The sequence below is a fragment of the Myotis brandtii genome, unplaced genomic scaffold (genome assembly GCF_000412655.1).
Source record: "Myotis brandtii unplaced genomic scaffold, ASM41265v1 scaffold324, whole genome shotgun sequence".
NCBI classification, from domain to species: Eukaryota; Metazoa; Chordata; class Mammalia; order Chiroptera; family Vespertilionidae; genus Myotis; species Myotis brandtii.
Window position 1 is genome coordinate 894,446 of NW_005362439.1, and position 27,939 is coordinate 922,384.

The following is a 27,939-nucleotide window of genomic DNA, read 5'->3' on the forward strand; positions in this document are numbered from 1 at the left end:
AAGATCCAGCTTTGTGCAGGGCTGGTGTTCCATTAATCTCCCATTTGGGATGGGCTCTGGGTTGACTCTTACACTTCTCATCTCTGTCATCCCACGAGTACCAAGGTCAAGGTCCCCATGATTTGGCAATGCCCTCAAGGTGAAAGGCTGCCTCCTGCCCTGCCCACCTCTCTGGGTTCCTGATTTCTCTTATTTTGGGACTTCTGAGTATTCCCTATTTTCTTGCCAGATCATTGACTAATTTTTTAAAAAATTCTTTTAACCAGCTTTTAAAGTTGCTTTTAGCATAAAAGTCAGTTAGCACATGCATTCCACTGTTCTGCCTAAAACAGAATCTCTGCCCTTGCCTCTCTAAACCTCTATATCCTCATCTCTAAAATGGGAATAATAACAGAGGGTATCTCAAAACCCTGTGAGGATTAGTGAGGTAATATATGCAAGCCACTCAAAAGAGTGTTTGGCAGATAGCAGGCGCCTAGCAAATGTTCAGTCTCCTTCCAGGCCCTCCTTCCCCTTTCCCTGCGGTGGGAGGGAGCCCAGGGGCAGTGAATCCCTGTCCCCAGCAAGCTCTGCTGACCCGCAGACCCTGCCAGGACCCCACCTCCGGCCCACACCTCCGCTTCCTGGCGCCGGTCCTCAGGGACCAGCTCCTCCGCCTCACAGAGCTTTCACTGTTTCCTCCTGCGCTGGAAAGGGGCCAGAAATGATGTTTCTGGCTGTCAGCACCCTTTCCCAGCAGCCGGAAGCAGCTAGTCTGCAGAGAGCCACGGCCACCTGGTGGGTCTGCAGATTCTACAGACAGATCCGCCCTCAGCTCTCTCAACGCCTCACTCCTCCCATCCCATCCCATCCCATCCCATCCTCCCAAAACAGGCTTGGAGGGAGGGTGTAAGTTTCTCTTGATTTTTTGGAAAACTTTTAATTTTTAAATAATTTCAGGGGACAATGATACAAAAATAGCACAAAGAACTTCTGAATGTCCTTAACCCAGATTCCCCAAGTGTTTTCTTTTTGCATCATTTGCTTTATTATTTTATCTGTTGATTTATCTACCTGTCTACACACACACACACACACACACACACACACACACACACTCACACACACGTCATTATTATTGTCTGGACCATATGAGAGATCCTTGCAAATAAGGAGCTCCTTTGCTCCTCAGTAACCCTAACAATATTTTCCTAAAAACAGGGGTATTGCCTTTCATATCCATAGGGCACTTATCGAATTCAGGAAATTAATATGAATAGAATACTGTGATCTAAACTAGAGACATTCATATTTTTTCAGTTGTTCCAATAATGACCGTTATATATAATGTTTTTTCTGGTCCAGGGTTCTGTCCAGCATCTCATGTTGCAATTAGTCGTTAGGTTTCTGATCTGGAAGAGTCCCTCAGTCTGCTTTTGACTGACATGATCTTAACATCTTTGAAGGGTACTCATTGGTTACCTTGTAGAATGTCCCTACATTGGAGTCTGTCTGCTGTTTCTCTGTGATTAAATTCAGGCTCTGCACATGTGGCAGGAATGCCACAGAAGCACTGTTGTGTCCTCAGTGCCTCGGGAGGCACGTGATTCAGTTTGTCCCATCCCTGAGGATGGTGACTTTAGACACTTGGTTAAGGTGGTGTCCGCCAGGCTCTTCTATAAAGACATGATTTTCCTCATTGGAATTAATAAGTATTTTGAAAGGATGTAAATATCCCATTATTCATCAGATTTTCACCCCATGGTTTTAGCATCCATTGAAAATTCTTGCCTGAGTCATTTACTACTGTGATATTTGCTAATTGGTGATTTAAAAAAAAAAACTCCATTTCCTCGACATTCATTAGTTGGTATTCTTTTTTCTTTCTTTAATCCTCACCTGAGGATATGTTTTTTAAAAATTTTACTTTAGAAAGAGAGGAAGGGAGAAAAAGAAAGAGAGAAACTTCTATATGAGAGAGAAACATTGGTTGGTCGCCTTCTGTAAGTGCCTGACGAGGGATTGAACCTGTAACCTAGGAATATGCCCTGACTGGGAATTGAACATGCAACCTTTTGGTGTACAGGGATGACACTCCAACCAACGGAGCCACCTGAACAGGACTCTTTAGTTGGCATTCTAACATAAAACAAAGAATTCCCCCATTTATTTATTTATTTATTTATTTATGCATTTATTTATATCAGTATGGAGTCATGAATTCCTGTTTTATTTAACACCTTGTGATTGTTACTATCATGATTTGTATGGAGGCTTGAATTGTCCCCAACTTGGTCACTGGGAACCCAATAGCATTCATTGTTCTTCCTGCATCTAAGAGCAGGGCCTGTGTTTGTTTTGCTCATTGTCAATCCTAGATCCTAACATATTTTTAAATGAATGATAGAACTCTTACCTGTAAAGTGTCAGTAATAATAGTAACTGCCATAAGGTTCTACAAGAAGTAAATGAGCCATTAAGTTAAAGTGTTTAGAACACCAGTAATATTAATAACTAGTATTTATTCCCCACTTACTATGTGTCAGGTCCTGTTCTAAAACTTTGACATGTATTAATTCATTAGACTGATCCTGTGAGATAAGTAATAATCTTTCCTTATTCTTGGAAGAGGAAACGGAGGCTGAGAGAGATGAAACATCTTGCCCAAGGTCACACAGGCAACATCCAGAGCCTGCATTCTGACCACTGTGTCATGTTGTCGCCTTATACATGTCATGAGAGTGAGACAGATAAACTGATGAGTATACGATGGAAAGGGTTTTGGTAGATTGAGGATGGAAAGACACCCAGGGGACCAGCCTGAGGGATATCACGCAGATGACAAAGTGCAACACACGGAAGTCCAGACCCATGAATAGTCCTCCACACCCAGCTTCCTGGGTGTCAGCTATTGACTTGAACTGCCCTCTTCTAGCCTCACCCTTCCAACTTCTGTGCTGCCTTCTACCAATCCTGCTCCCACTGCGTCCCCTCAACCAGGCCGTACTTTGCTCTGCCAGCAGCTCTGGGAATAGCCCTCACCAGTGTTCCTTGGCAGCTCCCTGCCACTGGGCCATGACTTTGATCATTGACCCCCTACTTCTTAGCACTGAAATTGCAAGCTCACAGTTACTTATTTTATTATTCAATTCCTGTCTGTCTACCCTGATAGATTCAGACATCATATCTGCTGTTGTTGCCATTATATCTCCTGGTCCATCTTGATAAATACTTGTTGACTATATGAATGACTATAATTCTTTACCTTCTCATCCACTCTTTCATTGACTTGTCCCCACAGTCCTGCAAGAGTGTCCTGAGCTATAAAGAATGAGAGTACTCTGATGGTTCAAAGAGGGAAAGGGCCTAGTTCTAAAATCCCATTCTAGGCAAAGAGCAGAGCTAGAACCCGGACTCATTTGACCTTTACGAGTTGTGTCCCCACCTGTCCTTCACATTGGTGTTCAGATCCCCAGCCCCATGAAAGTAGCTCTGGGCTTCTAGAAACCCATGCAGATGGACTCTGTGTAGTAACTAATTCTCAGGAAAATAAAATCATTGATATTCTAATACTTGATTTTGAGTTTTATATGGTTGAAATGTTTTTGGTGATTCATGCCAATACCAGGAGTGGCCTTCTAGCCCATCTGAAACTGATAGCTGTGATTGACTGTGCAGTCCTGTTGGTGACCAGACAGTCTCATGCCTCCCAGGAAGTATGGATCCACCTGGTAATAGCTGGTGACAGTGCTAAACCCGGCAGATTAGGAGATATACAGTAGGACACAGGTGACAAGCTATCACTGACAGGCACGAGAAGGGAGTTTCTGTTTCAGATTTACCAATAGAGCCAAGTAAAGGATGGATCTCAATGAAAGGGAAAAGGTCACGTGTAACCCAAGCAATGAGCCAAGACCAGGGGATAACACCAGGAGCAGGGTTGCCATGCACCAGAATCTCCTGGAAGCTGGTTAAATGCAGACACTTGAACCCTCAATCATGCTAAATCACACCTTAGAGAATTTTTTATCTTTGACAAGTACGCATCCACCCAAAATGATACCGACATGCACTGGACTTAGGTGATCCCATGTCTTAGAAAAAAGACTGCAGAATGTGAGACATGTTCAGTAGCAAAAATAAAGGTGAAAAACACATATTTTGTGAGATAATTCAACACTGTTTATCCCAGGCAACTAAGCAATGGTTGTATATGCTCTATGCACAAAATGCTTCTGAATGGTTGTTTTAATATGTAAGTGTTCTGTATATGGACTCCATCTGCATATACGTCATGCCAATATCAGGAGTGGCCTTTAAAAAATGCAGATGCCTTGTTCTTTGGTTGATTTTATATATGCTGGAAAAGAAACCTCAGTATATGTGGCCAAAGTTGGCAAGGTAATAATGCTTAATTAAATACCATCCCCATGTTAGTAATAGTCCAAAAATTTTACTTTGGTCTGCCCTCAACCCCAGTGGTGGGGTAGGATACGGCAGTTGGATTGCAGTTTCATGTAAAAGGGGTTCCCAGATCAGGAAAGAAAAGAGCAGCATCTTTGAAAGGGAAACGGTGGAGGAGCATTGAGGTGGTTTTAATGAGTGTTGAGGGAGCTGCTCTTGAATCCTCACTCAAAGAATGAGGTCTTAAGGATAATTCACTCCCCATGTTTCTCTTGTTGTATTTCTTCAGTTAGTAAGTGGAACTTCCCACCGCATAACTTTTCATCTTAGTTTTCCTCCAGCGCGTGTATAAGATCATAATATGGGGAGTATGAAAGGAGCCAAAGTATCAAACTATTGAACCGATACTCACCGGGATGAAAGCTCCAGTAAGGCAGAAAGTTTTGTCTCTTTGTCTCAGAAAGTTTTGTCCTCAGCACTGAGAACAGTACCTGGCAAATGGGAGTTGTCCAATACATATTTGAGGATGGCCATTATGAGACTCCAAAGGCAAAGGCTGGAGGAGTCTTCCATCACAAAATGTACATGTTTGCATTTAGAGCAGGGATCACACTGATGGTCTGACTCCTTATGGTAGCCAGCTGTGTTAGTGCCCTCCGGCTGCCATAAAGCCAGGTGCTGGAAGGGTTGGTTCCTTTTGGAGGCAGATACCATGCCTCTTTCCTAGCTTCTGGTGGTTTCCAGCAAGCCTTGGAGTTGCTGACGCCTAGCTCTAAACTTCATGAGGATGCGAATAAACTTGTTTTTCTCTAAATGGAAAGCTAAATCCTTTGGACAGATCCTCCTACTAGTGACAACTTCCAAGGCTGGGTGAAATATTATTTTGTTAAAAGTAAAAAAGAGTAAATAGATAGGCAAGATAGTTAGGCATTGTGGGCCAAAATCTAGAAGGTGAAAACTCAGAGAAGAAAGCCCAGCACTCAAAATTACCTTTGCCATGAGGTCCTTTGCTAATCCAGCAGAATCAGTTAACTGATAACTCTTCCCCTTTAAGTTGGAACCTCAAATATCTATAACTTCAGGATAAAAGTAAATAGGAAGCAAGTCAGCCCTTGAGCAGACTTGCAACTCAAGTTTGCTTCACATGGTAACCCAGGGAATCTCAAGCCTTGAACACAATTAATATAGTTTCAAAGTGTTAGTACATCAAGGTGCCCAGTAGAAGTAAACAAAAATATTTTCTGAAAAAGAATCTTTTATGAAGAAAATTACTGTCAAACTGGTCTTGAATTACTCCTACAACTAATTTTTCATATACAATCTTTGGCATGCATAAGGAATTGTAAAACCGTAAGTGAGAACCAACAGAAACAGACCCCTCAAAAACTCAAGATATTAAAATCATTAGACCCAGAGAAAAAAATACTGATGCTTAATATGTTTAAAGATATGAACTAGGGGGTTGAAACTATCTGCAATAATTAAGAAACTATAAAAAGTATTATTGACTATTAAAAAAACAAATAGAATTTTGAGAAAGAAAAAATATAGTAACTAAACTTGAGTAACTCAATGAGGAGTTTAATTATAGATTAGACACATCAGAATAGGGCATTTGTGAACTCAAGTCAGAATAAATATCCAGAATTTAACAAGGAAAGAAGAAAAACATAGAAGTAGTCATAATAAATATAAAAGGTACAGTTAGAAGATCTACCCACAAAGGATAGAAAAGAGAGAAAGAGTAAGAGGCAATATTTGAAGAGAGAATGGCTGGGGATTTTTTCAGAAATGGTGAAAGATACTAATCTACAGATACCAAAAGTCTAAATAATCTCAAGCAAGATAAAAATATATACCTGCTAGACATATCATGGTGAAACTACAGAAAACCATTGAAAAAGAGAATAGTTTATTTAAAAACAGCAAGGGAGAAAAGAGAGATTACTTTCAAAGAAGCCACAGTCAGACTGAGAGTTGACTTGTCGACAGTAATAATACCAGAAGATATTTTAATTACCTCTTCAGTGGGATGAAAGGAAATAAATGTCAACCTAGAATTACATCCCCAATGAAAATATCCTTCAAGAACATTGAAGCAATATCCTTTGAGCAAAATAAAAAATACAAAAAGATAAAAGCACAGGTTATTCATTGCAATACTATTTGTAATAGAAAAAAAAATTGGAAACAACCCAAATCTCTCGATGGGTGGCTGGTTGAATGAACCATGACACATCCACACAGAGAAAAAAAAATTACATAGAGGGACACAGTGGGAGGGAACAAAGATATGAATGGAAGCTAGTCATCTTGGAATAATTTTATTTTATAGATTTGACTTTGGAATCATGTAAATCTCTTACATAATTATAAAAAACAGAATTAAATGTAAGAACTAATCCCTAAAATTGAAAGTAAAATAAAACAAATGAGCCCAATTATGTATCAAATTGGTGTCATAATGATATAGAAAGGAATTATTCCAAGTATTTAAAACATAGTAATTTCTTGCACAACATTAGTAGACTACAGACAAGGAATAGAGAACTGCCAGAACACCACTACCTTAGGCTGCTTCTAATAACCACATTGTTGGTGCTAGTGTTGGTATTGTTATTCTAATACTGTTGAGTGTACAGGGTGGGACTAGGGTCAGAACTATGGGAGAGGTGAGTGGGACCCGTAGGGCAGAGAATTTAAGGAGGTACCCATGCACCTGCACCACCCTGAGAGTATGCCTCCTTACATTTGCACAATATGTGTCTCACTGGCCTCACCCTAGTCCTGGTTCTGTAGGATAAAGCAAATAAATAAACATATTAATATCACTAAGAACTATGATTTTTGCCGTGAGAGTGTTTGATGAAACTAAATGAAAACCCTGTACTTCTGAATTTGAATTGTCAGTATCAGCATCAATTCATAATGTTTTTCTTCTTGTGATATATTTTACCTTAAAAATAAGAACAAAGTTCCTAGTTCTGTCCACTAAAGAGTCCCAAAACAATGCTCCCCTCTGGTGCCCATGTTGGGGTCTTTATAGACCACTTGCCACTAAGTTTCCATGGATCTTTGGAGAAATGCACAGGGTGAACCTGGGTTATTTTTTCTCACCAGAAAGCAAAGAAGCTCTTAAATACTGTGAGGCTCAGTCAGAAGGACTCAGGCGCCAACTTGAATAAGCTGTCATTGCTCATATTTGGAACAATTGGAGCATCAATAAAGATAACTACAGTAGCTACACATGAAATATGTTTATTTGCATAAATCTATAATGATTTCAAAAATCTTTGGAAATGATAAACATGGGGAAAGAATTAATTATGCTGCCTTTACTATATAAACTGTGCTTCAGGATTTTTTTTCCAGGAAAAAAGAACTTTGTAGTCAAGGAAATTCAAAAGGAATTTCAGGCAGAAAGGAGATGATTATAGCTGGAAGGTTAGAAATGCAACTGGGAATGGAAAAGAAAGAACCTGGCAGAGAAGAGGTAAATCAAGATGAACATGGGCTCTATAAACAATAATAACAATGCCCTGTGCACTCTTAAATTCCAGAGTGAGAACGCACTCCACAAAAGTAGCATGTAATTGAGTGAACGGAGTTCAAGTGCTCTACAATTCTCACCTGGTCTGAAAAGAGGACCCGGCATTGTGTTGTGCTGTGTGTTCTGGCAAGTTTTGGACGCATGTTATAGTTTCTAGGATAACAACTCAGAGCATATGAAGAGTGCATAACGCCAGATAGTAATTGTGGGGAAGGAAAATGGAATAATAACATTGCTCAATTCATCCAAATGCAGAAAAGAAGAAAAATTAAAAAGAAATGTAACAGGTGGGGTTAATAGAAAGCACAAGATAAGATGATATATTTAAACCCAAATAACTTGGTAAACGTATTAAAAATTAATAGACTAAGTGGTTAAAAAATAAGGATATCAGACTGGATTAAAAAAAACACACCAAACTATGTGCTGTTTACAAGAGCTGGATCTAAAACATAAGGATACATTGAAAATGAAAGAATGAAAAAAATATGCCATGTAAATACTAAACAGGTAATAGGTATAGTTATATTACTATTAGACAAAGTAGGGTTTAAAGAAAAAATATTAATAGAGATAAAGAGAATCATTAAGAAGAATCAACATATTTATTACAGTCAGTCACATTGGGGAAGGGGCTGTACACAGGCAAGGACAAGGAGGACTTAGGGTTACCACCAGTGGTCAAGTTCTTTGTGGGGTGGTGATTATAAAGGTGTTTGCTTTACCATTGATATAGGGTGTACTGATACCTTGCTTTCTGTCTTCCTCTGTGTCATATTTCACAAAAGAGTTTGTTTTGTTTCCTTAATGACTGAATGATGTGGGCAGTTCTATTCTGACGTTAAAACGTAAGCCCTTAATCACATTTATTCTGTGTTTGCCTAATACTGGGTAAAGCTCTTCATGCACGTTATGTTTGACCCTCCTAATGACCCTATGAGGTAGATTCTATTTTTCATCCCCATTTTAAGATATGAAACTGAGGCATAAACGAGTTAAGTTCAAGGTCAGAAAGGAAGGGAGCCAGGAATCAAACCCTGCGGTCCAGTCCCCGAGTCCCTGCTGACCACTCTGCTATGGGACCATTTCACCTTCATCCCAACACTGTGATACAGAAGAAAGGCTTTCATGGTGTTCAGACACTATTTTCATCTCTAAGTCTATCTCCACTTTACTTTGTGTTTCCCTGAAAAAACACCTCTCTCTGCTCTCAGATTGGGGGGGGGGGAAAAAAATTAATATTGAAGAGCAATTTGCCTAGAAGAGCAGACAAGTTTGGAGAAAAAGGGAGAAATCCTATAAGATCTATTAAAGCAATAACAATTCAGCATTGTGTTTGAGGGGCAGGGGTAGGCAAAAGGGCCTGTGGATTAGAACTGGGAACTGGAAACAGCCACATAAGTAAGGGAATGTAGAATAAACAGGCAAGTGTTACAAATCAGTGAGGAAAATGTGCACAATTGATTACATTCTGTAGGGAAAATGGCTATGCATATGGAAAAACATAAAAGTAAGTTGCTACCTCAGACCACATGTAGCTATAAATTACAGACAGATTTTAAGATTTTTTTTTAGAAGAAAACATAGGAAAAATGTGTTTATAACTACACTTGAGGGGAAAGAAAAGACAGCATATACCCAGTAAAAAGAAACACCACAGATAGGGAGGAAATGTTTGGAATCATAAAACTGACCTCTTACGTCCAGAATATACAAAGGCCCTCTCCCACTTAATAAGAAAAAATCAGTAGAAAAACAAGCCAAGTTTTTGAGTTGGCAATGCACAGAATTTAACAAATAAAAAAACAAGGTATATAAACAACAGATAATTTTTCTACTATAAGTGTGCCCTGTGTTTCCCATATGCTTAGTATATGTATGTGCTGGGCCTCCTGTGTTTTACCTGGCACTTTACTGAAAAGATGCTCAACCTCACTAGAAATCCGAACATACAAATTAGGACAATGAAAACAAATTACAACAAGAAAATGTTACCTTCATCAGTTTAGCAAAAATTGATCAAGTCTAACAATATTTGCCTGTGGGTGTGTAAATGGGTACAGCCACATTAGAGAGACTTTTGCAATACCTACCAAAGTTGACGATTCCACTCTGGCCGACAGTTACACTTCTAGGTAAGAAACGTCCTTATTCTTGCATAAAGAAGCATGGACAAGGATATGAATTGCACACTATGCAAAGAAAACAAAACAATAACAGCAAAGATGAAGTCAGCCCTACTGTTCCTCAGTAGATCCAACTCTTGTGATTTGATCCTGAAATGTAATTCTGTCAACATAATCATATAACCAAAAGCTAAACAACAGTTAAAAAGTGAGTGGGAAGAGGTTAATGGGGGAAAAGGAGGACCTATGTAATACTTTTAACAATAAATATTTTTAAAAAACAAAAAACATTATTAATTAATTAGTTAATTAGTTAATAATAATCTGTGAAAAAATAAATTAATTAAATAAGAATCAATAAAAAAAGTGAGTGAACTAGAGCTGTACATTTCAACATGGATAAATGACAAATCCTATATAATAAAAGGCTAATATGCAAATAGACCGAACGGAACAGCTGAACAACTGGTCGCTATGACATGCGCTGACCACCATAGGGCGCGCAGAACATGGCAAGCGTCGGCAGTAGGCAGCAGAGCATAGAACATGACAGGTGTCAGCCGCGGTGGGATGGTACAGGTGAGCGGGGGTGCCAGATCAAGGTGGGGGGCCGATCTCTGTCATTGGGGCGAGCCTCTGGTGGTTACTGAAAATTCTTTGCTCCTGTGTGCTGTGGTCCTGCCCGGCACTCGTACCTGCTGCCAGCGCCCAGTGCCAGCCCTGATCGCCCCTCAAGGCTTCTCCACCTCCCCCTGCTCCTGAGGGGTGGTTGGGGCAGCAGCCACCGCTTGCACCCACTGATGGCGCTGGCTCCAATAGCTCCGTGCTGTCAGTGCGTGGGAGCGGCAATGGGGCTGCCGGCAGACAGGGGACTGGGGGCCGCAGTGGGAGGGGCTCGGCGTGGCGCAGAGAATGGGCCAAAACCCACCCCTGTGCCCACTGCAGCTTCGCAGCCCACAGTTCCTTTCAAGGTACACGAATTTGTGCACTGGGCCCCTAGTACATTATATTGAGTGATTCAGGCAAGTTACACGTGGATGCTTACAATAAAACTTCCGTAAGTGAGAAATGCCCCAGATAAGTGAAACTTACAAAATAAAATAAATTAAGCTTTGCTTGGGTGACTAAACTGGTTCGGTCTATTCAGGTACTTTTCAAGGCCGGATCTTCATTTGTTTTTAATTTGAACATGTCATCTCTGGCTCAGGTTATTAAACTCTGGCTCTCTTACCACCAAAAGAGGGGTATTACCTCTCCAGGGAGTCATTCCCAGGCCACCAGCTACTGTCAGGCACACCAGGTGTGTGTCTGGGCGAGAAGGTAGCATGGATTGCAGGGAGAGCATTGAAATGCCATTCGTGTGTTTCAGTCCTGACTAAACTACAGATGATGATGTTTGGAAGTCCCTTGTTCAAAGCGAACTTGTCTCAGCAGGCGTTGGCAGAGGGCAGGGGCTGTTGGCCCGAGAGGTTGTTCTGACCTGTCCTAACTCAAGCTGGGCCTTAGTGTCTTAAGCCGAGCTGGATGCTACACCTCTCAACTTCCTCCTTCCCTTTCAGCCCTATGGTTCTAGGGCGACTATGGTTCAAGCCTCATCCTGGCCCATCGCCAGATGCTTCACTATGCTCCCCAAGAAAAGACAAGGGAGGGACGTGGTGGTGTTGGGAGAGGAGGGGGACCCATGCTGCAGGTAAAACTTGAAGCAGCCTCTGGCCATGCCCCTCAGGTACCGCTCTCATCTATGGCCTGGCAAGTAATCGCATTCAAAGCAACGGGTTGGTGGGCGCCACTTTCTAAAAAGGCAACCTTTTCGGCCATTTAACAGGGAAGATCAGTGCTAACGCAGAGAAGTGAGTGAGTCCTGGTTAATTTTATGCCGCATTCTAGATCCAAACCTTCAGTCTTTCCTAAGTTGTCTGATGAATTCAGGACGGACCTACCTTGGCATTCAAGGCTCCCAACATACCTTTCCAGCCTTCTCTCCGCTACCTCCTGCCTCAGCTCTGTGCCAACCTAGCTGGACCACCAGCTCCCCAGAGGCCAGGCGTGGAGGCACGCCTTCTGCGTCAGGCACCCCTGCGTTCCAGTGCCATGCCCACAGTCTGTTCACTGTGGGATCTTGGGAGAGCCACTTCAAGTCTCTGAGACACTGTTTCCCCATCTGTAAAATGGGAGTGAAATAGAACTTAAATGTCTCGGCGAGGATTCCATGGGGTGACACGCGGGGTGTATAGTTGTTCAATCATGAGTTCACCTCCCCTACTTTCTGCTGACCTACCGCTTAACCTCTCTCATTCTTCCCTTTTTCTTGTTGGTGTTTTTCTCATTAGAAACTTTCTTCTCTGCCATCTTTTATGTTGTAGCCATCTGTACTAGATTTAGTCCTATTAGCCTTAAATTTTTTATTGTGGTAAAATATACATTATATAAAAATTATCATTTTAGCCATTTCAAATGTATGATCCAGTAGCATTAAGTACATGCACACTGCTGTGCATTTATTAGCATCACCCACCTCCAGAATTTGTTCATCTTCTCAAACTGACGCTCAGCACCCATTAAACAATAACTTTCAGCATCCCCTTCCCCCCACCCACCACAGCCCCTGGAGACCGCCATTCTGCTTTCTGTTTACTTGAACTTGACTACTCTAGGAACCTTCTGTAAGTGGAATCGTACAATATTTATCCTTTGTGACGGGCTTATTTCACTTAGCACCATGTCTTCAAGGTTTACCCATGTTGTAGCAGGTGTCAAAATTTTCTTTTTAAGGCTAAACAATGTCCCATTGCATGTATATATGCTTATCCATTCATGTCAGGGGACATTTGGTTTGCCCCTATTAGACTTTGAGGTCAGGTCCCTGGCAGAGCCTGGCGCACAGTAGGTCATATCAGTCTTTCAGAGTTGCAGAGACAGTCTCTTGAAACTTGAGCCTGGAAGGTGAGAGAGCCCCCGCCCCCCCCACCCCCCGCCAAAGGAAGTGGGTGAGAGCAGCTCTTCAACTTGCCCCACTGCCTCTACTCTTAGCCCTCCAGTCCCTCCTTCCAACTGCAGCTAATGCAAAGATGATCATGTCCATCCATTTCAGATAATTCAACGGCTCCCTAATGCCCTCAGGCTCAAGGGCAATCTTTTTATGATGGTCCACAAAAGCCTTCATGCCAGCCCCATCCCATCTCCGTTCCCCTCTCTTAGCGCTCCTCAACCAGCTGAATTCAGTTCCTCCTAAGTCATAAAGCATATCATGCACAGATGCTGGCAGCTCTGTCTGCCTGGAGCACCCTGAGGGCTGACACCTATTCGTCCTTCAGAGTCTACATCTGCCTTTGAACCCTTGCCCCACTAGGTGAGGCCTGAATGGTATAAAGTATATTTTCAGTTTCAAGGTACAGCAGATTCTGTACACCGGGGTTGATCAGAAAGGACACCATGCAGATGTTGAACTGGTGAATCCCCTGGCTCAGGGGTGGCCCCCGGCTCCAGGGAGTGTCCACCTTGCCTCTCCACCATCCTCAGGCAATCCGCTTGTCCTTTGGGCCTGGCTCCCCTCTCGCTGCCAGGACAGTTGCAATAGCCAGGCAGAATCCAGCCTTGTGTCGCTTTTTAGGCACAAAGAAAACTTTCTCAGAAACCACCTATCAGATATCCCCGAACATTTCATTGGCCAGAGTTATGTCCCCTGCCTGTGTCCCAGCTAGTTACATGGCCCAGGGAATGAGATCATGCTGAATACTCAGACCACACTAGCACCTGCCCCCAGGTCAGATGGGGAAGGGCCCAGCACAGTGCTGGGTGAACAAAGTCACGGTCGTTTAGCAAGGGGGGAGTGAAGGAATGGCTCTTTCTTAGTCTCCTCTGTATCCCCAGTGAATAGCCAGGGCTTGGTACATAGTAGGCATATAATAATTATTTCTTAAAGGAGGTTGTAACAGTGGAGGTTGTAGCTCACCCCACCATTCTTTTGACATTGTTTCTGTATGTGCTGACACTGACTCATATGTGGCTTGTAGATAAACAGTATGTTTGTATAAGAATTCTAGAAACTAACTTCAGAAGATACAGGCTCCAACCTCCAGTCATTTCAGCTCCAGGAGGTTTGCTGACCTTCAACCAAAGAACTAGGATGATGTAGAACCAGGATGACGGAGACCACACCAGGCTGCAGGGAAGGCTGGGAGGACAGGGCCAGCTGTGTGCCCTGGGAGAGTGGGAGGCAGGTTCTGATGGACACATTATAGTGTCCTGCCGTTGCACAGTCTGCAACGTTTGAATATGTTGCATGAGCAGACATGACTCTCGTAATAGTAAACATAGATAAGACTGGGTAAATAATCCTCATACTGGGTCTTTCTGACCCCATCAGGACCAGGATGAGGGTGCTTCCCACTATGATAAGTCACCGATGTTCCTAACCTAGAACTCCGCCTTGGGGCGAATCAGGTTTTTAAACCCCATGTGAAGGGGAAACCAGATGATGGGTTTGGTGACTACATGAGTTTGCTGTCTCTCTGAGTGTATAGTCCCCCACCACGGGTGTCCACATCCTAATCCCCAAAACCTGTGAATAATACATTACATTGCATGGCAAGAGGAAATTAAGGTTACAGAAGGAATTAAGGTTGCTAATTAACTAGCTTTAAAAAGAGATTATCCTGTCCGGCCAGCATGGCTCAGTGGTTGAGCATTGATCTATGAACCAGGAGGTCATGGGTTGATTCCTAGTCAGGGCACATGCCCGGGTTGCAGGCTTGATCCCCAGTGGGACGTGCAGGAGGCAGCTGATCAATGATTCTCCTCCATCATTGATGGTTCTGTCTTTCTGTCCCTCTCCCTTCCTCTCTCAAATTATATATATATATATTAAATGAGATTATCCTGGATTATCTAGGTGTGCCCAATTTAATCATGAAGGTACTGACATGGGGAAGAGGGAGGCAGAAGAGTGAGACCAAAGAGATGGCCTTGAGAGACTCAATTGGCCATTGCTGGCTTTGAAGATGGTGGGAGGGTCTCTGCAAAGTACAAGGAAATGGATTTCCTCTAGAGCAGTGGTTCTCAACCTTCTGGCCCTTTAAATACAGTTCCTCATGTTGTGACCCCCAACCATAAAATTATTTTCGTTGCTACTTCATAACTGTAATTTTGCTACTGTTATGAATCGTAATGTAAATATCTGATATGCAGGATGGTCTTAGGCGACCCCTGTGAAAGGGTCGTTCGACCCCAAAGGGGTCTCGACCCACTGGTTGAGAACCGCTGCTCTAGAGCCTCCAGAAAAAAATGCAGCTCAGCCAACACGTGGACTTTAGTCTGGTGAGGTCTGGTTCAGATTTCTGACCTCCTATTGAACTCTAAAGCAATACATTTGTGTTGTTTCCGGCCACTAGATTGGTGGTAATTTGTAACCACCAATAGGATGAATATACTGAGCATCCTGCCTGAGGAATCCAGCAGGACTGTTTGGAAATATCTCCCCCCCGAATCTAACGGTAGTCTCAGGTGGTGGCGTCAGATTGGCCTGGGTAGGAATCTTGATCTCACCTTAAGCAGTCACTTCATCTCTCTGTGCCTCATTCTCCTTATCTGTAAGATGGAGATGATAATGTTCTTGGTGTTATTGTGGGTAACAAATGACCTAGGTTTGGTATGACATGTAGGTATGCTCCATAGATCATAAACACATGTGACACCAGGTGAGAAGACTGCCTCCTTGGGAGTCTTGCCTCTAGGGAGCTCCACCTCAAGCCATTTGTCTAATGTTTTGTGAGGCATTCGTGAAATATGGTCAGAAAACATAAATCTCAACCCAATGTACTACAAGTTCACACAGATCATTGCACGAGTAAGAGGCTCCTCTGAGATCCTGGCAAAGGCGAGAGCAAGGGGCCCAGAGCCCCCTCCTCAGTCTCCCTACTGCCAAGGGCCCTGCTGCCTGAGCCTGCAGGTGGGCTTGGTTCCCGCCTGAGCAGGGAGGCACCTGAGGTCCCAACACCCTCTCCTCTTGAGGTGGGGAAACTTGTTTTTCTCTCCCTGCATGAGATAAAGGTCACAGGGGTTGATGAACCATCTCATCTACTTGATGCCTCAAAACCCACATGCTGTAGATGAAACTTCCTGATGGAGAAGATGGGTGGGGTTTTTACCTATAAAAGGGAGGCTGCTCTCCTCCTGGCTCAGTGCGCCTCCTGCTCTCCAGCGTGATCTGGTCAGGTAAGAAGTTTTATTCCTCTAGCTACCCAGCCCAACTTCAACCCCAGTGAAGAGACTGGGCCTCAAGGTTGAACGGGGAAAGCCTTTGGTACTAATTATTGTTGTTATTGTTATCTGGGAGGAAGGGATGTTTTCAGTTGTTCTTCCGGAAATCTGGGTGAGGGGCCAGCACCTCGTGAACAGGTGCTGGTGGTTTACATCTGGCCCAAGAGAAATTGCTCATGGTTTCCATTTCACCCAAGCCCCATCCAGACAGAAGCTTCAGGAGACGAGTGCTGTCTCCTAGGGGACGCGGCCTGACTGCGTGGGGCAGTCCTGGTCTTCGATCTCCGGGGGAAAAGCTGTAGGAGCTCAGAGAAGCTGTAGACCCACCTAATGTGGCCTCTGTTTGCTCTATATCTTGGTAGAAAGAGGTCATTTTCCAGAACATTCTCGCTGTATCCTCTGAAAGGCAAGTCTCTGCCAGGCGAGTTGAGGCCACCCCAGTTTGATCACACCTCTATTCAAACTCATGTGCTTTGTTTCTAATTCTAAAAGAAATAGTTGCTCATTGTAGAAAATATGGGAAATGCCAACATTTTTTAAAATGAGAAAGAACGAAAAAACAAAGCCACCAAGGTACCTAGCACTCCTGTTACTACATTGTTCTTTTTCTTCTTCTAGTTTTTCTTGATACTAAGAGTTTTATATCCTCACTTTATGGTGCATGTATTATTTTATGCACAAGGATAGATGCAAGTGTTATTCAACCAGGAGCACACTCATGCTGTCTGTAGACGTGTGCGGCTTCTTTTTCCACCTCATACTGACGCTCATCTCCAGGGCACATGTACTAGTAAACCTCTCATTCTTTCTAACAGCTGCCTGGCATTCTCTGTTTGGATATTCCATGTTCATTTAGTCCCCCATCGACCGTCACTCGGGTGTTCACAACTTTTTCTTCATGCGGTGGTGTAGTGACTGTTCTTGCTCCTAAGCCTCTGCACGAGTGTGGGATATCCGTAGCAGGAAGTCTCACAGGGGGCTGTGAATGTGGGATTTACCTAAGAACTGCCGAACTACCTTGCACGAGTGTGGGATTTCCGTAGGAGGAAGTCTCACAGGGGGGTTGTGAATGTGGGATTTACCTAAGAACTGCCGAACTACCCTGCGGCAAGGTTGGACAGTTCCCGTTGTCATGAGCCATCTGTTTTTGCTGCATCCTTTTCACCATAGAATATTATCAATTTTTAAAAAATGTTGCCAGTTGCACAATTTTTGCACAAGTGAATGAATTATTATGGTTTTCTCAGCATTTTTAAAAATTATTTGAGAAGTTAGGTTGAACATCTTTTAATATGTTTACTGGGTTCCCTTATTTGTTCTTCGGTGAATCACCTATGCATGTCCTTGGCTGCTGTTCTGCAGGGTAGTTTAGTCCATGTATATATTGATTTCAGAGAGGAAGGGAGAGGGAGGGGGGATAGAAACATCAATGATGAGAGAGAATCATTGCACGCCTCCCACTGAGGATCAAGCCCCCAACCCAGGCATGTGCCCTGACGGGGAATTGAACCGTGACCTCCTGGTTCATAGGTTGATGCTCAACTATACCCGCCGGGCTAGTCTTTTTTTGTATATTTGGGATAACAATCCTTTGCTTGTCGTTTGTTGTTAATATTGTTCCCCATGTTGCTATTCCCAAGTCTATTTGGCTCTGCTGTAGGCCATCTATTAATTATAGTTAGTCGTTTTTGAGAACTTACCAAGTACCAGGAACCGTGAAAATCGCTTTTCATGAATTGTCTCATTCAGTCCTTACAACGAACTGCTGAGAGAGGTGCTGTTCTCACCCCTATCAGGCAGGGGAGGAAGGTGACGTCACCTCGATAGGACAGGCTGAAGCTGGGACTTGAGCCCAGGCCCCAGGACATGGCCTCCTTTACGTGGTTATTTTAGGTTCCCCCAAAGTGAACCCTGAGGCAAGGATTTGGGTGCAGTTATCTGGGATGTGTCCCAGGAAAGAGTAAGCAGGTGGGGAAGTGAGATAGGGCAGGAAGGAAACAGTGCTGGTTGCATGAATGAGCAGGTCACCCCTATGGGCAGCTGGCCTCCATCTTCTGGGAGACTGGGTGGCCAGTGCCTTCATGTCAACCAACAGGATGGACGACAAGCTGGCATTTGTCATCCATTCCCTGTATCGCTGACTGAGGTGGGCTTCTCCAGGGCATTAACTCCCTGGCACTTCTGACCTGCCCCAGACTGGACGAGTGCTTTCCTTGTGGCCACAGGAACCCCGGCAGAGAACCACAGAGACTGCCGTGTGAAGCCCCAAGTCCAAAGCCAGGGTGTATGGGATACGGGCAGGAGAGGATGAGATCTGCCACCGTAGCCAAGTTTATTTTTTAAATAGGGACATTTTTTTTTCCTTATCAATGCTTATCCAGTAAAGAAAAACGCCTTTCTTCCAATGCAACATTATATGTACCCCTCCCGCTTTTAACCAGCTCCACATTCCCACCACCCACAACCCACTGCCCAGGAGTGTTACATGGGGAGGAATGCATCTTGTTCTCACTCTGGCAGGCTTGCCTTCTGAGCTAAGCTCTGGGACCCTTTGCTCAGCAGCCTCCCCCGGGAGATTCCACAGAGGCCGGGCTGGGAGGGGTGTCACCGAGCGCCTGTGCCTGCAGTCAGTTTGGGGCACGATATTGAGGGAAGTGAGGCTGGCTTTCCTCGGCCCCAGCCACTCTCCCTGCCCAGGGCACCTTCATGGTCTTCTCCTTCCACCTCCATCGAAACCTCCTCCCTGCATAGGCGCTGGAAGGGGAGGGCTATTGTTGCGTCTTGGTCAGTCTGTGGCTTTGGAGGTCTGAGGCAGTCTCGGTTTCCTCATCTGTGATAAGAACACAGATTAGCAATATCAGGAATGGAAGCATGGACATAACTAGAGACCCTACAGACATGAAATGAGGAGGGAATATAATGAACCATTTGATGCCAGGACATCTGAAATTTTAGCTACAAAAAAATTCTTTGAAAGACATAAATTGCAAAAGATGGATTCAAGAAGAGATAGAAAACTTGAATTGCCTTAAACTTTATACCGACTTCTTTAAACAAAATACCGACTTCTGCGCATGGGCCATGAAGTTTCAATCGCACTGTACGTGAGCGCCTGCACGTGGTATTTTGTGGAAGAGCCACACTCAAGGGGCCAAAGAGACTCATGTGGCTCGCGAGCCGCGGTTTGCCGACCACGGCCTTAAAGCAATAGAAATTTTGTTTAATCCACCTTGCAGAAAAGCTGAGAATGAGCGATCACATGTAGAGATTTCCCAGCCCTGTCTTTGGCACATGGTAGGTGTCCAATACACACACCATCGTGATGCACTTATTCTAAACAGCAATGCATCCTTCTTTATAAGAAAAAATGATCCGCATAGTCTTGCCACTGAAATCTCTCCACCTTCATCTGTCCCTACTAGTCCCTAACATGATCTGCTTTACTCTTAGACTTGATGCAAAATGACTCTTCCTTGTTACTAAAAATACATTCCTTTCTTGCCTTGGGAGAGGATGCCCAGATGATTGTACCTAGGCTGCCTCTAAGTACAAGCCAGAGGTTTGAGTTGCAGAAGCCAAAAGGTTAGGTTATCCACTGCCCTGCAACTCTATGCATCCTGGACAGTGGCCCAGCAAAACTGTATTCAGCGACACAGCCGGACACGGCTGCAGTCTGGTCTGACCCAGAGTTAGTGGTGTCCAAAAGGACATTTCTCTGTAGGTCTGGCCAAAATATTCATTTCAAAGAAGTCCCTGGCTCCTTCAGGCGTCTTTCCCGTCGGCCACATGCCTCCCCCCGCAGACCGTGTTGCACAATTGGCTTTCCAAGCAGAGGTCAGGTCCTGTCCCTTTCCTGTCACTGCCTTGCCCAACAGGAAAACTGCTCCACGCCAGAGCAGGTGGTGTGCATCTGCTGGGCTGAGCAGAGGCTGCTGGGAAATGGCCAGGGGCTGCTGTGGCCACCGGAGGGGTGGTGTGGTGGGGGTGGGAAGAGGGTCTGCAGATCAGTCTTTGGATCCTCCAGAGCTGGGGTCCAGGGACTTTTGGTCGGAGAGAGACTCAGAGATCTGCAGAGACTCAGAGATCTGCAGGGCTGACCCATTTGTCAGATGGGGAAACTGAGGCCAGGGAGAGGAAGGGAGTTGGCCAAAGCAGCTCAGTGAGTTCTTTCCAGCTTCCTCCACAGCTCCCTCTGCCAGAGTTAGTGGGGCTGCCGTCAGCTAGAAGGTGAACCTGGAACACCGAGTATTATCGAACGTGGACCAATGCAGAGGAGCCTGGCTCCCCCGGAATCCTATTCCAGGCTGGGAGGGCTGTGTGGAGGGAGGTTCCCTGCTCAGCCCAGTGTGCCCAGGGCTTTCCTCGGAACGCCACCCCTAACATTCCTCCTTCGTAGGGATCTCTCTGCTCTTCTGCTTTAAACGCCATGTCCTTGGGGAACAGAACACTCCCAGACTCTGTGAGAATTCTTGTCAAAGCAGGGTGACAGGAGACCAGTGTTCCCGTCCTGATGACGCCAGCACCCCCTGAATGCTGCCTCCCTGTTTCCTGGTGGGTGGCTGGTGGGCGGGCACTGCCTCTGCCCAGGTGGTTTCAAGGATCTTCCAAGATAATGGAAGGAGAGGTGTTTTTGCAGCTCCCCTGTAGGAGGTGGTTCTGGTTCATGATTTTGCCTGGGGGCTATGTTTCCTGGCAGGAAGCTGGGAGGAGGGAAGGAGACCAGAGGGAGAGCTGGGAAAGCCAGGCCAGGGCCTGGCCATTTTCTTAGGAAAGGTCTATCGCTGGTGCCTGAATTTCCAGCTCCATCCACACACCAGGCAGCCTCTGTCTTGTCAGTTGCTTATTTGACAAATACTTACTGAGCCCTCCCCAACCTCCCCACTCACCAGGCCCCAGCGCAGCCCTGGCCTCAATGCTGAGAACAGAGTTAGGAACAAAACCAAGCTCAACCTCTGCCCTCAAGAGGCACAGGCTGAGGGGAGGCGCAGGCACACACGAGAACAGAAGCACAAACCACATATGATCCTCACCATCATTGCCATTGCTGCTCATGTCCAGCTGCCGCCTTACCATCTCCCCTGGGGTGTCCAAAGGCATCTCTGACTCAGCTCAGCGGAAGCGGAGCATTTCATTCCACCCTCCCCAGCCTCATTACATCCACTGGGTTACAAAGCCAGGACCCTGGAGCCCTCCCTGTTTCTCCTTCACTGTCACCGACTCCATCAGCGAGCTGCGTCATTTCTACCACCTAAAGCTCCCTTCAAACATTCGCTTCTTTCGCCGCCAACGCTGCCCCGTTCAGGTGACACCGCCTCTCATCCTGACCATTCAGCTTCCTAGCCAGTCTCCCCACGGCCTCTCTTTCTCATCCTCATCCGCCCTTCATTCAGGGCAAAATATGGTCTTAAAATAGCAAGTGATCCCACCAACCCTCTTGCCTTCTCTGGCTGCCTGGTGCTCTCAGAAGACTCAAGCGCCACAGCCTGGTGGGAAAGCCCTGTGTGACCAGGCCCTGGCCAGCCGCACAGACCTCGCTTGGGGCCTTCTATTGGGGACAATGCTGAGCACTTGTTCATCTCAGGGCTGTGTCCTCTGCGTGGACGGACCCTTTTCCTAGAGCTTCACCAGGCTGGTTTCTTCTCATTCCACGGGCTCAGCCTAGATGCCACCTCCTCGGAGAGGCAGCGTAGACCCGCACCTGGCCCTGCTCCCCACCAGATGCAGCCCAGCACTGCTCGCATTTGTCACACAGAGTCCCAGGCGGTCGTCCTGCCTTCCTTGGTGTGCTCGGTGGTTGGTTGTCTCCCCACCTTGTCTGGATGGCTTGCAGTGCGAATCCGTGGTCAGCGTGCGATGTGCTGCAGTAAACTTTTGTTCACTAACTGCGTCCCCTCACCACCCCCATCGCAGAAGAGGTGAAAGCAACAGCTCCTTAGAAAGCCTGAGGAAGTGTGGTTCCCCAACTCAGGAGAGGAAGTTCTAGCAATGCCTTCACGCAAGTACTGGCATGGTGTGGGCACTGCAGACCCGGGCCCTGGCACGGTGTGGGCACTGCAGACCCGGGCCCTGGCACGGTGTGGGCACTGCAGACCCGGGCCCTGCTCCCTCTCCCTGGTGTCTTTAAGAAGAGCTGTTTAATGGATTCTTGAGTACTGGCATGGAGTGGGCACTGCAGACCCGGGCCCTGGCACGGTGTGGGCACTGCAGACCCGGACCCTGCTCCCTCTCCCTGGTGTCTTTAAGAAGAGCTGTTTAATGGATTCTTGACTCTCTTATCACTGATGTAGGGGCACATGCACCAGAATTTTCATTCATTCCTGTATTCATTCACACATTCATTCAGAACTTCATGAGAGCCTGCTCAGAAAACCCAGGCCTAGGTCACCATCTGTTGTGTAGCTTTGGTCAGGTCTCTGCCCTGTTCTGGGCTATTTGTTTCTGTGTCAAATGGGAGGTGGGGGCTGGACCTGATGGACTAGCTCCCTGCCCTCCATTAGAAAGTGCTTGGGTACGTGGCCCAAGTGGGACCATGTGGGCTGCAGGATGCCCGGCTCAGAGCCAGAGTGAAGCTTGAGTCTTGGCCTCACTCACAGCAAGGAGACAACAGTTGGTTTCCTGCTGGCCTACAGTCAGTGTCCAGCCCCAGCTAGTGTCTGGGAATGGAGGGAAGCAGGACAGGGAGCAAAATCTGGGTCATGGGCCCACCAAGCCTCCTTCACTCCACCACCCACGTTCCCAGGCTTGCTCTGCCTGCCTCTGAGCCGAGCTTTCTCCAGGCCATGGAGGTCACCCAGGCCTCACACAGTAACTGTCCCACCCCGGGGTGGGGGGCAGGGTGGGGTTGGGGGAGAAGGGAGAGGCCAGAGCAGGAGGTCCAGCCAACTTCCCAAAATAGGCCCAAATCTCTTCCCAAGTGAACAGAAGGAAAATAATCCGGCATTCTGAAGTTCAAGGCCAAGGCGGAGGCCCTGGCAGAAGTGGTCTGAGGCTGGGATGTGGCTGGAACAATCATGTGCTTTGGCAGGCAGAAAAGATTTTTCCTTCCATGCACTTCAAGCGGATGCTTCTCCCCCACCTCTTGAAGGGAATTTCCTTGGGCCAAGGACCAGCCACCCCTGGAAGAATCTGCTTGGAAACTGGTTTCCCTGGTTTTTGTCCCAGGGGTCAGATCTGTGACCCCACCCTATCCTAACAAGTCAAAACAGGATGGATGAATTCCCCTGCTGCTCTTTCTCCTGTGGACTCTGGTCTTCTCACTAGAAAGTTCCCTCCCCTACTTAAGGGCTCAGTAGTTTATGAAACTAATTTATACTAAGGTGTGAACGATGCCCTTCAGGCTCCCCCCCCCCCCCCCCAAAAAAACTGTGAAATTCTGGAGCACAGGGTCCCTCTTTTATTCCTCTTTGTTGCTTCAGTGGCAAGCACAGGACCAAGTACAAAGTTAGTGTTGTGGGATAATAATGATGATGACAATCATGACAGCAATAATAACAACGATGACAGCTAACCATTCCTCAGCGTCTTCTAAATGGCACACACTCTGAAAAGGGCTTTATGTTACCTTCTCCCATGAGGGAGGTAATATTCTCATTCCGATTTTACAGAGAAGGAAACCGAGGCTCGGGGGGTTCAATAACCTACCCAGAATCTCACAGTGGTGCAGCCAGGGCTTAAAACAAGGCAATCTGCCTCCACCTCTTACCCGACAAGCGGGATAAGCTCAGACCAAGATTCATTAGGCTCTCTCTAAAGTTATTATTTTTATAAGAGAATACTTCATCCCCCGGAAATGTGTCTCCAGTGGTGGAATTTTAGGCATGTTCATAGGCTTCCATGAGTGGGGGTGGGGGTTTCTTCCAGCAAGTCCCCAAACCACGCTTGCAGTGATTCAGGAGAGGGCCAGAAAGAGGCCAGTCCGTGCGTTCTCCTTCCACCCTTCCTCCCGCTCCCCGCTGACTGCTGAAACATACAGGGGCCCCGGAATGCCCAGCTGCGCGCTGGGCCCTGGGAAAGGCTCAGGGAAGCCAACCCTTTGCTGAAGGATGGGTTTGCCCTAAGCCCCCATTTTCAGGAGGTCCCCCATTGTCCCCCCTCATGGCTCGGTAGCTTCCTTTGGATCATTCAGCACAGGATGTTCATGTGCTGTCTGTCTCCCACATGGGACGGTGTGTCCCACAAGACCAGGATCTGCCTGGTTTATCCAAGGGTCCACAGGCACAGGCACAGGGCTGGGTGCACAGTAGGTCTTCAGAAAATGGCAGCAATTTGGGAAGCTGGCCCTGGAGCCCAGCTGCCTCTCCTGATTCCAGCCTCGCTGGGGCCCAGAAGCCGGGAAGAAAGTCATCACTGGGATGGTCGTCACCTAGACCTCTCCTTGAAAGAGACACAGCCATAGGGTGTGTGAGCCACAGGCTCCCACCCTCATTCCATCTCCATCACCTGGGTCCGGGCTCTCCTCCTCCAAGAAGCCCTCCGTGGTGAGCCCCACCCATGGGCACTGCTTCTGCAGCTCCTCCAAGGCTCTGGGCAGCCCCACCTTGCGCTCTCCTGCTCTGGGGAGAAGAATAGGGAAAAAGACTTGGCTTCTTTAGGGTTCAGAATGGAGCTGCCAGTTCGAGATCAGTTCCTCTCCCCTTCTCACTTCCTTCTTTCTCACACATAGACCCTCCCTTATCTTTCCTTCTCCCTCTCTTTTCTTCTTTTTTCCTTCTTGCCTCGTTTCTTCTTTCTCCCTCTCCTCTATTTCCATCCCCTACTCCCACTGAGTTCCCTGGAGGACTTGGGCCACCTCTGCCTTCAGCTGCAGGCCCTGCTGTCCAGCCTCCTGGCTGTGGGGCGGCCCCGCTGTGTGGCCTTGGACAAGTCACTTTACTTCCCTGAGTCTCCGTTTCCTCCTATTTCAGTGACAATAATCTTGGCCTCCCCTGCCACTGTGAGGGTCACAGAAGGAGAACAGGGAGCCTGGCAGGGAGAGGTGCTGGGTGAGTGGTGGGCGCCAGCTTGGCAGCCACACTGGGCCCTCCCCTCCCCCGCCTCTCTTCCGGAGGGTTGGCAGATGGTGGGAGCAGGGAAATGCCGAAGAGCTGCAGCTCCTGGTCTATTTTGAGAAGCCTCCTGCTTCCTTTCCTGCCTGGGGCCATGTGGTGGCTGCGGGTCTCCACTGGCAGGATGGGCTCCGAGCAGGACCTCGTCCTTCCTCTGCTGCTCACTCCCAGCCCTCCCTTCCTTCTGGCCTGGGCCCTGTGAGCCCCCACATCCTGCTCCCAGCTCAGGTACCATGGCCTCTACCAGGCAGGGGAGGAGGTCAGGCACCCAGAGGGCCTTCGGGTGTGAGCTGGTCATGTGTCTGTAATATTGAGAAAGTGAGGCGCTGGAGCCGGCCCTTCCAGCTCAGACCCCGCTGCTGCAGTCTTGCTCTCAGAGCACTGAGGTTGAGGGTTGGGTGGAGTCGTCTGTATTCCACACATGGCTCCCTTCTCAGCCACCTCGGGCTCCTGCAGAAAGACACGGCCACCAGAAGGCTGGCCCAGCAGGAGGGCAGGAGGGCAGGAGGGCAGGCAGTCCCCTGGCTTGGGGCCTGGCTCATCTGAATTCCAGGCCAGTAGGGGAAGCAGAGGCCCTACATTCCTCAGTCACCACGCCAGAAACCTGGGAGCCACCCTTGCACCCTCTCTCTCCCTTATTTTTCTCTGCACAGAGCTTGGACGCCGGGTGCCAGGCTTTGAATTCCACATCCCTCATTTACTAGGTCTGTGACCTTTTACCTCTCTGTGCCTTGGTTTATTCATCTGCGAAACAGAGATAAGGAGAGTCCCTGCTTTGTGGGCCTGCAGGGAAGAGATATTGCATTAATACTGGTAAAGTGCTTAGGACAGTGCCTGGCACATAGTAATTGCTCAATAAATGTTAGATCTTATTATCTAATTGGTCAACAAAGTCTGCCCACTCCATTTCTTTTACGCCACTTCGTTTCCTCTAATGTGTCCTAGTCCAGCCTTTCCCAGAGTGCCTCCCAACCCTTCTCGCTGGCTTCGCCACGTCTGTTCTCCACCCTGCTAAAGCCAGGGGCATCTTTCTAAATAAAGAGTCTAATTAGTGGCTTACTATGTGCTACAGAATAACATAAACAGAGTAGGAAGCTTTCTTTGCAGTTTGTTCAAGTCCCAGCCCAGCTGCTGGGTGGTGTTGGGAAAGTTCCTAACCTCTCGGACCTTCAACTTTGTCAACTGCAAAATGGGCTCATAGAGAACTTGCCTCGTGGGCGAGCTGTGAGGATGAAGTGAGATATTGTTCGTAGAGCGAACAGCATTCTCCAAGTGGTAGATGGAAAATGCCCTCCTCCTCCTCCTCCCCTCCTCCCTTCTTCTTCTTCTTTCCTCTCTCTCTCTGTCTCTCTCTCTTTCTCTCTCTCTCTCTCTCTCTCTCTCTCAACCAAACCTGAGACCCTTCAGTCTGTAGGCCAATGCTCTATCCACTCAGCCAAACCAATCTGTGCTCCTCCCCTCTCTACTTTTTCCCTGGAAGAAGGAAAGTGGATAGGCAGAGGGTTTGGAATCCGTACCAAAAGGAGGGATAAAGAACTCTACTTGGACACAGAGCAGTCCAAGTAGACCCCAGAGGCTTGAAATAGTGTACAAGTTGGGGAATTATGATGTGTTCCAACCATAAGGTGAAAGAAAGGATGGAAGGAGATGAGGTTGGAGAAAGGGGTCCCAGGCTGTCCTCACATGGAAGTCATTACAAAGCCTCTCTTTCCCACACTCCTTCCTCACTCTCTTTCTCCCTTTCACCAGGTTCATTTATTTGCTTTAAAATAACCCCTTAATTGAAAATTGAAAACAATTCAGGAAGGAAGACTTGCAACATAAATGGCATCTGTGAATGCTCTGGAAATTAATCCGTTATATACATCATTCTTTTTTGAGGTTGTTTTATCTTCCTTCTAAAGAACTCAGAAACTCAATGGCAACTTGAAACAGAACCCAATTTAGTCCTGTCATTAGACCAAGAGGGTTTTATTCTCCCTGGTCCTCTGTCAGATTTTAAATGGATGTAGTTTTATTCCCCTTCTCATCTAATACTGGAACATTTTCATCTACAGCAAGATCTCACTTTTAAATGATGTTCTTGTATTTCAGGAGACCTCTTAAAGGGGAAATATAATAGCTCCACTCTAGACAAAGCTCATGGCTGTAAAGTGAGTCTATTTATCTCCAAAGATTCAACAAATTCTTATGAAGTATTGGGCCCAAATTCTTGGTGGCTAGAGGAGGAGGTGGGGTTCAGAAGGGGGACATGACTTGCTCAGAGTCACATAGCTAAGTTAGTGTGTCACCTGTGTACTTTCTTTCTTCTCAAAGCTATTGGGTACTTTCCCTCGAAGTGAGACCCAGACTCTGGTTGGAACAAGAATTCCTGTCCTATGCTCTTCTGAGATATAGCACCTAAGACAATTAAAATGTTCAGCTGTTGCCATTGTCTGGTGTAAATCTCTCTATATTCACCTGTTCCCCTTGGGAGAGAGTGACTCACTGGACCATGGCTGAAAACCCCACATAGTCCAAACCTTGGTGATCTGTTTGGTTTATTCTCTCAATGGACCTCTTCTCTGTAGCCACACAC

General features: G+C 46.4%; 1 protein-coding gene across 1 annotated transcript in view; it reads left to right on the plus strand.

Annotated features, from left to right (window-relative positions):
- LOC102243068 (probable inactive 1-aminocyclopropane-1-carboxylate synthase-like protein 2) overlaps positions 1–27,939 on the plus strand; it is a 105,321-nt gene that overhangs the window by 42,139 nt on the left and 35,243 nt on the right. The window lies entirely within an intron of this gene.